This window comes from Cynocephalus volans, chromosome 1 (assembly GCF_027409185.1).
Source record: "Cynocephalus volans isolate mCynVol1 chromosome 1, mCynVol1.pri, whole genome shotgun sequence".
In the NCBI taxonomy this organism is placed as follows: Eukaryota; Metazoa; Chordata; class Mammalia; order Dermoptera; family Cynocephalidae; genus Cynocephalus; species Cynocephalus volans.
In genome coordinates this window covers 60,106,665-60,116,762 of record NC_084460.1, presented here as the reverse complement: position 1 = coordinate 60,116,762, position 10,098 = coordinate 60,106,665, and the positions used below count along the sequence as shown (strand labels likewise).

The 10,098-nt window shown below is 39.2% G+C and overlaps 1 pseudogene; it reads left to right on the top strand.

Annotated features, from left to right (window-relative positions):
• The first annotated feature begins 327 nt into the window (after positions 1 to 327).
• LOC134379177 (eukaryotic translation initiation factor 1-like) lies at positions 328 to 8,513 on the top strand (annotated as a pseudogene).
• The last annotated feature ends 1,585 nt before the right edge of the window (positions 8,514 to 10,098 follow it).

Below are 10,098 nucleotides of genomic sequence, written 5' to 3'. Positions count from 1 at the left end.
TCAGCTCTGTCCTCTCCCTGTCTTGAACTCTGGGCTCCAACAACACTGATATGTGCGTACCCTATGCTCTCCCCCCACAGGCCATTTCTCATGCCTGAGCCTTTATGGTGCTGTACCCTTGGCCCAGAATGTTCTACTCACTGTCTATAATTTGACTCAATGAGAAGTCCATTGTGCCTTCAGGACTTCCCTGTATTTCTCTGTCCCTCCACTTTACTATGGTATTTTGTGCTTCTCTGTTTATTCATCTCCTCAACAGGCCGTGAGTTCCTCGAGAAAACAGCTGTGTGTGACTGGTCTTTGCATCCTCAGTGCAGGGCTGGGAACTCCGCCAGCATGTGGTGAATGTTTGCTCAGTGGAAGTGATTTTAAACTCTGAAAGACGCATTCGACTGCTGCTCACTGACTGACTTGTCCAGGTAACAGATGCGGACACTGCAGTGCATTCTTATGAGTTTAACTGAGATGTAAAAAGTGCATCCCCAAATTTCACTTACTCTTTCTATTTTGTATATACAGTCAGCGAGGCTGGAGACTTAGCATACTTTGCACGATTTTTCTTTTCTTCCGACAGCCTTTGCTGTCTGTCAACGCAATTCCCCGTAAATTGTTCTGATTGGTAAGTCGTTTCACACTACATGAGGTTAGCAGAGGCAGGAGCATGGGGGCAGGGGGAACCAGCTCTGTAACTTGTAGAGATGTTTGTGTTCATGTAGAACGTCAGAGAGGGGTTGCTCCCTGGCTGGGGCGTGATATCAGCACTGGGCAGAAGCTTTAATTAAAGGGAAAAAGTTGACACTGCTGGGCCTCACAGCTTCCCCTGGCTCTCAGCTCAGCTCTGCAATCCCTGGAAATTCCTGCATCAAGCAGTGAATTATTCAACAGGACAAGACAAGTAAACAAAGAGGTGGAAGAATTCACCTTAGCCCCAGCATGCGGACGCCACAGTGGCAAGAAGTGTAAACTTGTTTCTTAGTGCAGAAACAAGATTATTTACAATGCAAATAATTTTTAACCAGCCATGTCTAACAAGAAGCAGAAAATCAGTGCCTGTTTTCCCTATGACTTTTGTTAGTGTACTGTTTTATTTATCTATCTGTCCTCATTAGGGGCTGGTGATGTAACATAGCTATTTATTTATTTACATTTCTTTTTTTTTTAGAGATTTAGTGATATTTTGTTATTTTTAAGATTATATATTGAAAGTCATTTCACAAAAACACGTGTGATTTTATTTATGGTAGCTCAGAAATTAAGCTTATAAAATGTGTTTATTATAAAGTTGTTTTCAAGGTTGTAGAAATCATTTATTTTAGGCTTTTGGGGGCAAATTGATATTCTTATTTCAGGATTTATTTATTTATTTATTTTTAATTTAAAAAAGCATTAATTTTTTTATTGTACATATTTATGGCATACAGAGTTGACTATCAGTATTTGCATACAATTTGTGATGATCAAATCAATATTATTAGCATGTTATTACAAATTATAATTATTCTTTGTGTCCTTTACTCAATTTCTCCCTTACCCCCTGCCCCTTTCCCACCTCTAGTAACCGTAGGTCTGTTCTATCCTTCTGAAGGTTCAGTGTGTTATTGTGGTCTCCCCTTCCTTCCTTCCTTTGCTCCCACTTATGAGTGAGGACACGCAGTATTTCTCTTTCTGTGCCATGTTTATTTCACTTAACATAATTTCCTCCAACCTCATCCATGTTGCTGCAAATGGAAAAATTTCTTTCTTTTTTTTATGGCTGAAGTATTTTATTGTGTATATATACCACATTTTCCTTATCCAGTTATCCATCGATGGACATTTAAGTTGGTTCCTTATCTTGGCTGTCATAAACAGAGCTGCAATGAACACGGGAGTGCAGGTGTCCCTTCTACATGATGATTTCCATTCCTTTGGGTATATACCCAGCAGTGGGATTGCTGGATCATATGATAGATCTATCTGTAGTTGTTTGAGAAACTTCCATACTATTTTCCATAATGGCTGCACTAATTTACAGTGATAGCAAGCGTGTAGAAGAGTTCCCCTTTCTCCACATCCTCGTGAGCATTTGTTATTCTCACTCTTTTTGATAATAGCCAGTATGACTGGGGTGAGATGATATCTCAGTGTGGTTTTAATTTGCATTTCCCTGATGATTAGTGATGTTGAGTATTTTTTCACGTACCTGTTGGCCATTTATATATCTTCCTTTGAAAAATGTCTATTCAGCTCCTTTGCCAATTTTTTTCATTGGATTATTTGGTTTTTTTTTTACTGTGAAGTTGTTTGAGTTCCTTGTATGTTCTGGAAATTATCCCTTGTCAGATATATAGTTTGCAAATATTTTCACCCACTCTGTAGGTTGTTTTCCCTAAGTTGATTGTTTCCTTTGTTGTGCAGAATCTTTTTAGTTTGATATAATCCATTTATTTTTTCTTTGTTGCTTGTGTTTTTGGGTTCTTATCCATAAAATCTTTGCCCAGTCTTATTTCCTGAAGTGTTTCCCTTATGTTTTCTTTTTGTAGTTATATAGTTCAAGATCTTTTACTTAAGTCTTTAATCCATTTTGAGTTGATTTTGGTATATGGTGAGAGGTACAAGGCTAGTTTAATTCTTCTGCATATGGATGTCCAATTTTCCCATCACCATTTATTGAAGAGGCAGTTTTTCCCCCAGCATATGTTCCTGTTTCCTTTGTGAAAGAGCATTTGGCTGTAAGTATGTGGGTTGATTTCTGTGTTCTCTATCCTGTTCCACTGATCTGAGTGTCTATTTTTGCACCAGTACCATGCTGTTTTGGTTACTAGAACTTTGTAGTATAATTTCAAGTCAGGTATGTCTCTGGCTTTATTTTTTTTTTTGCTCAGTAAAGCTTTGGCTATTTGGAGTCTTTTGTTCCATATGAATGTTAGGATTGTTTTTTCCATTTCTGTGAAGAATGCCATTGGTATTTTGATGGAGATTGCATTAAATCTGTAGATCACTTTGGGTAGTCGGGACATTTTCACAATGTTGATTCTTCCAATCTAAGAGCATGGAATGTCTTTCCACCTTTTTGTATCCTCTTTAATTTCATTCAGTAGTGATTTTTAATTTTTGCTGTAGAGATCTTTCATCTCCTTGGTTAAATTGATTCTTAGATTTTTTTTTTTTATGTCTATTGTAAATGGCCGTGTTTTCTTGATTTCTTTTTCTGCCAGTTCACTATTGGAGAATAAAAATACTACTGATTTTTAGGTGTTGATTTTGTGCCTTGCAACATTACTGAAATTGTTTATCAGCTCTAAGACTATTTTGGTAGAGTCCTTAGGTTTTTCTATATTTAAGAACATGTCATTTGCAAACAGGGATAGTTTGACTTTGTCTTTTCCAATCCAGATACTCTTATTTCTTTCTCTTGCCTGATTGCTCTGGCTAGTACTTCCAATACTGTGTTAAATAGGAATGGTGGTAGCAGGCATCCTTGTCTTGTTCATGTTCAATATCATCCCATTTACGATGATATTGGTGGTGGTTTTGTCATATATGGTTTTTACTGTGTTTAGATACTTTCCTTTTATACTTAATTTGATGACAGCCTTTATCATGAATGGGTGCTGGAAAAAAGCATTTTGTCAAATGCTTTTTCTGCATCTATAGAGATAATTATATGGTTTTTGTCCTTGATTTTGTCGATGTGGTGTAGCACATTTGTTGACCTGCATATGTTGTATCATCCTTGCATCCCTGGGATGAATTTCACTTGATCATGGTGTATAATTTTTTTCATGTGTTGCTGTATTCTGATCGCTAATATTTTGTTGAAGGTTTTTGCATCTATTTTCTTCAGAGATATTGTCATATAGTTTTCTTTTTTTGTTTTATCTTTGTCTGGTTTGGTATCTAGGCGATGCTGGCCTCATAGAATGAATTTGGGAGAATGGCCTCTGTTTCAATTTTTTGGAATAGCTTGAAGGGAATTGGTATTAATTCCTCTTTAAAGGTCTGGTAGAATTCAGCAGAAAAGCCATCAGTCCTGGTCTTTTCTTTGTTGGGAGACTGCTGATTACTGCTTCAATCTCATTGCTTATTATTGGTCTGTTCACATTTTCTATTTCTTCTTGGGTTAGTCTTGGTAGTTTATATATGTCCAGAAATTTGTCTGTTTCCTCCATGTTTTCAAATTTATTGGCATATAGTTGTTTGAAATAGTCTCTAATGATTCTTTGTATTTCTGTGCTGTAATGTCTATAATGTGCTGTAATATTTCTGTGTTATAATGTCTCCTTCTTATTTCTAATTTTTGTTATTTGGGCCTCCTTTCTCCTTTTTGCTAACTTAGCTAATGACTTGTCTATTTTATTTATCTCTCAAAAAACTAACTTTTTGTTTCATTGATCTTTTGTATCAGTTTTTGGGTCTCTATATCATTTAATTCTGCCCTGATCGTAATTATTTCTTTCTATCTACTAACTTTGGGATTGGATTGTTCTTGTTTCTCTGGTTCTTTGAGGTGTAGCAGTAGGTTGTTTATTTGAAATCTTTCTATTCTTTGATGTAAGTGTTTATTGCAATAAACCTCCCTCTTCGTATTGCTTTTGCAGTATCCCACAATTTTTGGTATAATGTGTCTTTATTTTTGTTAGTTTCAAGAATTTTTTTATTTCCTGTTTGATTTCTTCTAGTACCCATTGGTCATTCAGAAGCCTGTTTAATTTCCATGTATTTATATAGTTTCCTGAGTTTTGCTTGTGATTGGTTTCTAGTTTTAATTCATTGTTGTCTGAAAAGATAATTGAGATGATTTCAATTTTTAAAACTTTGCTGAGACTTTATTTGTGACCTAACATGTGGTCTATCCTGGAAAATGTTTCCATGTGCTGATGAGAAGAACGTATATGCTGTAGTTGTTGGATGACATGTTCTGTAGCTATCTCCAGGTCCGATTGGTGTAAAATGTAGTTTAAATCCTGTGCTTCTCTGTTGATTTGTTTCCTAGATGATCTGTCCAATGTTGAGAGAGGGGTGTTCAGGCCCCCAACTATTATTGTATTCAGATTTATCTCTTTCTAGTGTTTGCTTTATAAATCTGGAGGCTCTGATGTTGGTTGCATGTATATTTATGATTGTTATGTCTTCTTGCTGGATAGATCCCTTTATCATTATCATTATATAGTGGCCTTGTCTCTTTTTATGGTTTTTGGTTTAAAACCTATTTTAGCTAATATAAGAATAGGTACTCCTGCTTGTTTTTGATTTCCATTTGCATGGTATATCTTTTTCTATCCCTTCACTCTTATTCTGTGTATGTCTTTATAGTTGTGGTGAGTCTCTTATAAATAGCATATAGTTGCATATAGCTTTTTAATCCAATCAGTTAGTTTGTGTCTTTCAAATGGGAAGTTTAGTCCGTTTGCATTTTGGGTTGTTATTGAAAGATATTGTCTTAGCCCTGGCATTTTATTGCTTTTTGTTTAGATATTTTAAATATCTTTTGTTCTTTTCTTCCTCTTTTGTTATTCGATGTTTGTTGGTTTTTTGTGCTGGTAAGATTTAATTTCTTTTTCTTTCTCATTTGCATTTTTGTTTTACCAGTGGGTTTTGTTCTTTCTTGTGTGTTTGTGGTAGTGATTATTGTTTTTTGGATTCCAGGTGCAGGACTCCCTTGAGAATTTCTTGTAGGGCTGGTTGTGTGGTGGTAAACTCCCACAGTTTTTGTTGTCTGAAAAGTACACTATTTCTTCTTAATTTCTGAAGGATAACCTTGCTTGGAGTAGTGTACTTGGCTGGCAGGTTTTTTTCTTTTAGTATTTTGAATATATCATCCCATTTTCTTCTGGCCTGAGGAGTTTTAGTTGAGAATTCTGCTGTTGGTCTGATGGGCACTCCATTATAGGTGACTTCACACTTTTCTCTTGCTGCTTGTAGGACTGTCTCTTTTTCTTTGAGCTTTGCCAGTTTGACTATAATGTATCTCAGAGATTATCTTTTTGGATTTAATCTGTTTGGGGATCTTTGAACTTCCTGGGTTTGATGGTCCATGTCTCTCCCTACACCTGGGAAGTTTTCCATTATTATTTCATTGAATAGGTTTTCAATGCCTTTGTGTTTCTCCTCCCCTTCTGGAACACCCATGATTAAGATGTTTGTGTACTCAAGGTTGTTTGCTAGCTCTCTTAGATTTTCTTCATTTTTAAAAAATTCTTTTTTCCTTTTTTTCATCCAAAATAACCCTGGGTTATTTTGAAAAGACTGTCTTCCAGATCAGAAATTTTTCTTCTGCTTGTTTAACCACTGATTAAGCTCTCAGTTGTGTTTTTTTATTTTATTGAATGAATCCTTTAGCTCTAAGAGTTCTGTTACATTCTTTTTTAAGGCATTCTTCTTTTTTTAAATGTCCTCCTTCATATCCTGGATATTTTTTCTCATTTTGTCACGTTGTCTGACTGAGTCTTTTTGTATCTCATTGAGTTTCCTTAAGATTGTTGCTTGGAATTCCTTTTCAGTCATTTCAAGGGTTTCCTGCTCTGTGGGGTCTGGTACTTGACAATTACTGTATTCCTTTGGGGGTGTCATATTTTCTTGTTTTTCCTATTTCTAGTACCTCTACATTGATGTCTGGACATCTGATAGATCAGTTATTTCTTCTATTACTCTGGACTAAACTTTGAGGAGAAAGACTTCCTCCTCTTTTTCCAGGCTCCTCTGGTGACTCTCCTTGTGTCAATGCAGTCAAATGTGCAGCGAGCCACCTGCACAATGGTCATGGCTGCTACTGTGGTGGCAAGCAGTCCTTGCAATGGCAGAAGGTGTGGCAGTGGCTGTGGTGGACTACCTGCATAGAAGCAGTGTGGAGCCCTCAGTTGTGATGGTGCTCCTGCCTTCTGTTTGGGTGGAGGGCTGCCTGCAGCTTGCACCTGGGTCCCAGTCATGGTGGTGCTCCTGCCTTCTGTTCTTATTTGAGCATTTAAAAAAATAATATTTATTTTTGAGATCATTTTAGTAAGGGAATACTTAGAATATTGAGGGAGGGGTCCATGGTGGAAGCGAGTGGTGTGGCTGAGGGCAGGAGATAAGACAGCCACTGCATTATTGCTTAAAGGAAGGGCAGTGGACAGCAGATCACTTTAGGTATCTTAAATTTCTCTCTCTGATTCTCCATCAATTAAAATAAACTTCTAACTCTTCCCTTTAACTTTGTACCTATGTTCCTGTTATTATCTCTACTCCCAAGGCTGTTTAGCAAACAGATCCTCTCAATGAGGAAGTCTTTTCTCAAACACCACTTCTATCTTACACCACTTATCTCATTCTTCATTGTGTTCATGTTATTTTGTTTACATGCTTTATCTCTGTAGACAGACTATCAGGTACCTGACTGCAGAATTCACTTCTCCCACTGTCACCTTCCACAGGCTGTTTTCACTGAGGAAGAAGAATCCTATTGTATGTCTGCTATCCAGATCCTCCACTCTTTTGACCACTTTGGTGATGCAAGTGAGGGTGACGACCTGCTTCCTGCTGGCCCTGAGGATTATATTCACATAAGAATTCAACAGAGAAATGACAGGAAGACTCTCACTGCTGTCCAAGGGATCACTGATGATTATGATAAAAAGAACTGGTGAAGGCTTTTAAGAAGAAAGTTGCCAGCAGTGGTGTTACCAAACCCAAGTCTGGCTGCCTGCCCTGTACAAAAACCCTGGCTTGGCTCGCCAAAGTCTGTTACCACAGGTAACAGTTGTGGCTTGAGATTGGCCAAAACCTTGTTACTGAATCCAAGTCTGGCTGCCTGCCCCCAAACGTCAAATGTTGGTGGATTAGGAATTCGGCTTTATTCAGGAATATCAATGACCTGAGGAGAGATGTTAGGCTACCCCAGCTCTCTGGTGAACCTGAAGGAGACTGGCCAGACTAAAGCCATCTCAAAGACTCAGGTTTACTGAGGGGTTTTACAAGAGGAGAGTAAGGGAATGGAATGTGGGAAATGAAAATCAGATGGGAGGGGGACGTGAGCCGTGGGGGCTCCAGGGAAATCCTTGTCAAGGCTTGTCTGGCTTCTGTTCTTGTCCCTATCTTAGGGTCCTACAAGATTTAATTTCCTTCAGGGTGGAATCAGCATAGCTGTACTGATGTCTTCCTTGGTTTCTCAGGATCTGGATAGTATGTGTCTTGTGGCAAGTTTGCAGCTTCAGGCTGACTGGAAAAGAACTTTACATTTATGTAAATAAAGTCATCCTGCCTCATAGCCAAGGTTCAAAATAACCATGGGAAAAGAGGGGACTCAGAGAAATGCATTCTAAGAAATAAACTATGTCCCCCTCCCCCTTTTTTTCCCTGAAGCCCATGTAGTTTGAGGTCAACATGGCTTCAGTCCTGCTCACTCCAACAGTGGTGCTATAATTGAGCATCCAGAATATGGAGAAGTAATTCGACTACCGGGTGACCAGCACAAGAATATATGCCAGTTTCTCATAGAGATTGGACTGGGCAAGGAGGATCAGGGTTCTAAGTGCTCATGGCTTACTGAAACTTAAGTGAGGATTTCCTCACAATTGTAAGACTGGCCCAAAAGCACGAATCTTACTTGTTGGGAAGGCTCATCTCACAAAGACCAGGAGACAGAGATTGCTGCAATCAAGCAAGAGGTTTTTTTTTATTTCCAGCATGCTGGGGTCGCTCCATCTTCAGGACAGAAAACGGCCCAGAGCTCTTAATACGAGCACTTTTTATACAGTTTGGTAGGCAGACTTTGGCAACAGGATGAGTTGTATACAGCTTATCGGTCACCTGAGGTGACTTTTAAATTCATTGGTGGCTTTCAGTGGGGTGGTACACAGACGAGGAACTGGGGGATTGCCCAACAGCCCACCCCTTGTGTGGTTAGGCCCTTCCCAGAACTGGGTGAACTTTGGGCGGTTTGGGAAAGTCCCACCTGCAGGGGCTTGTAAAACCTTGTGCAAGCTAATTACAGAAGCAGAAAAGCTAGTCAGTTAATATTCAAGGGTGGGGGAAGGGGTTCAGGTCCACACAATGAGTAGAATTTCCCCTCTGTCCATTGTCACAAGTTTAGAAACCTCACAGCTTGTATAGTATAACCATTTGGGGTCTGCTTTTAACTTGGACTAGTGTAACTCCTTTGTGCAATAAACTTAAATGAGCCAAAAGAAAAAACAGATCATGAAGTAGTGTCTTAAATATGTTTGATGAGTGAGTGAATGAATGAATGGATAAAATCTCAGAAGTTAAATCCTGTTAAAAAAAAATACTATCTGTTACATATTTATCGTTAACCTAACTAGCTCAAGGACAAAGAAGTAGACACAGGCACATTTACTACTTTTGTCAGGAATAAACACTACTGCTGTAATATGCACAGAGCCCTTTACAGGGGTGACCGTTATCAGTTGAATGTATAAAGAGAGCATCATGTTGAGGTGTGGAAATTAAACAGTCTGGCTTTGCCCCAGGCTAGTCATGGGACATTTCTGGAGCCAAGAAAAGGGTGTGAAGTCAGAGAGATAACCGTAGCCATTCAGGTTTTACAGGAGCCCAAAGAGTGGGTGGTGCTATTGAGAATGCTCTAGAAAAACAAAATGTATTCAGATATAGAACAGATTTAACAAAGACTTCATGAATAAGACACAACCCCTGGCCCAGGAGAGCTCAGCCCAGGAAAGGAGAGGTGTTAACAGGGCATGCCAAGTGGTTGCAAGGACAGGGCTGTGTCCTGGGTGTCCTGGAACCCTGAGTTGGCTTGGGGGCAGCAGCATTTGAGGGGGGAGTTGAGGGGGGACGTAAGAGTTAGCTGAGGGAGGAAGACATCCCGGGAGGAGAGAACAGCACAAGATAAGACGGGTCGTGCCTGCATGCATGTGCATGTAGGAGAGGTGGTGGGAGAGAGAAAACGGCCCATCTGGGGATTTAGTTTAGTTTTGTTGCAGTGTGAGACATAACAAGATTTTACCCTTAGAGGGAACTCGCTTACTTATCCTCATCTCATTCCAGGAGGCGTTACCTGGGACTCCCGAGGAGGTGTCTCCTACAGACCATTCGCTCATTCAGCACAGGATCGTGCCATGGCTGTCACGTGCAAGGCGCGGTTCTGGGGGCCAGGGATAC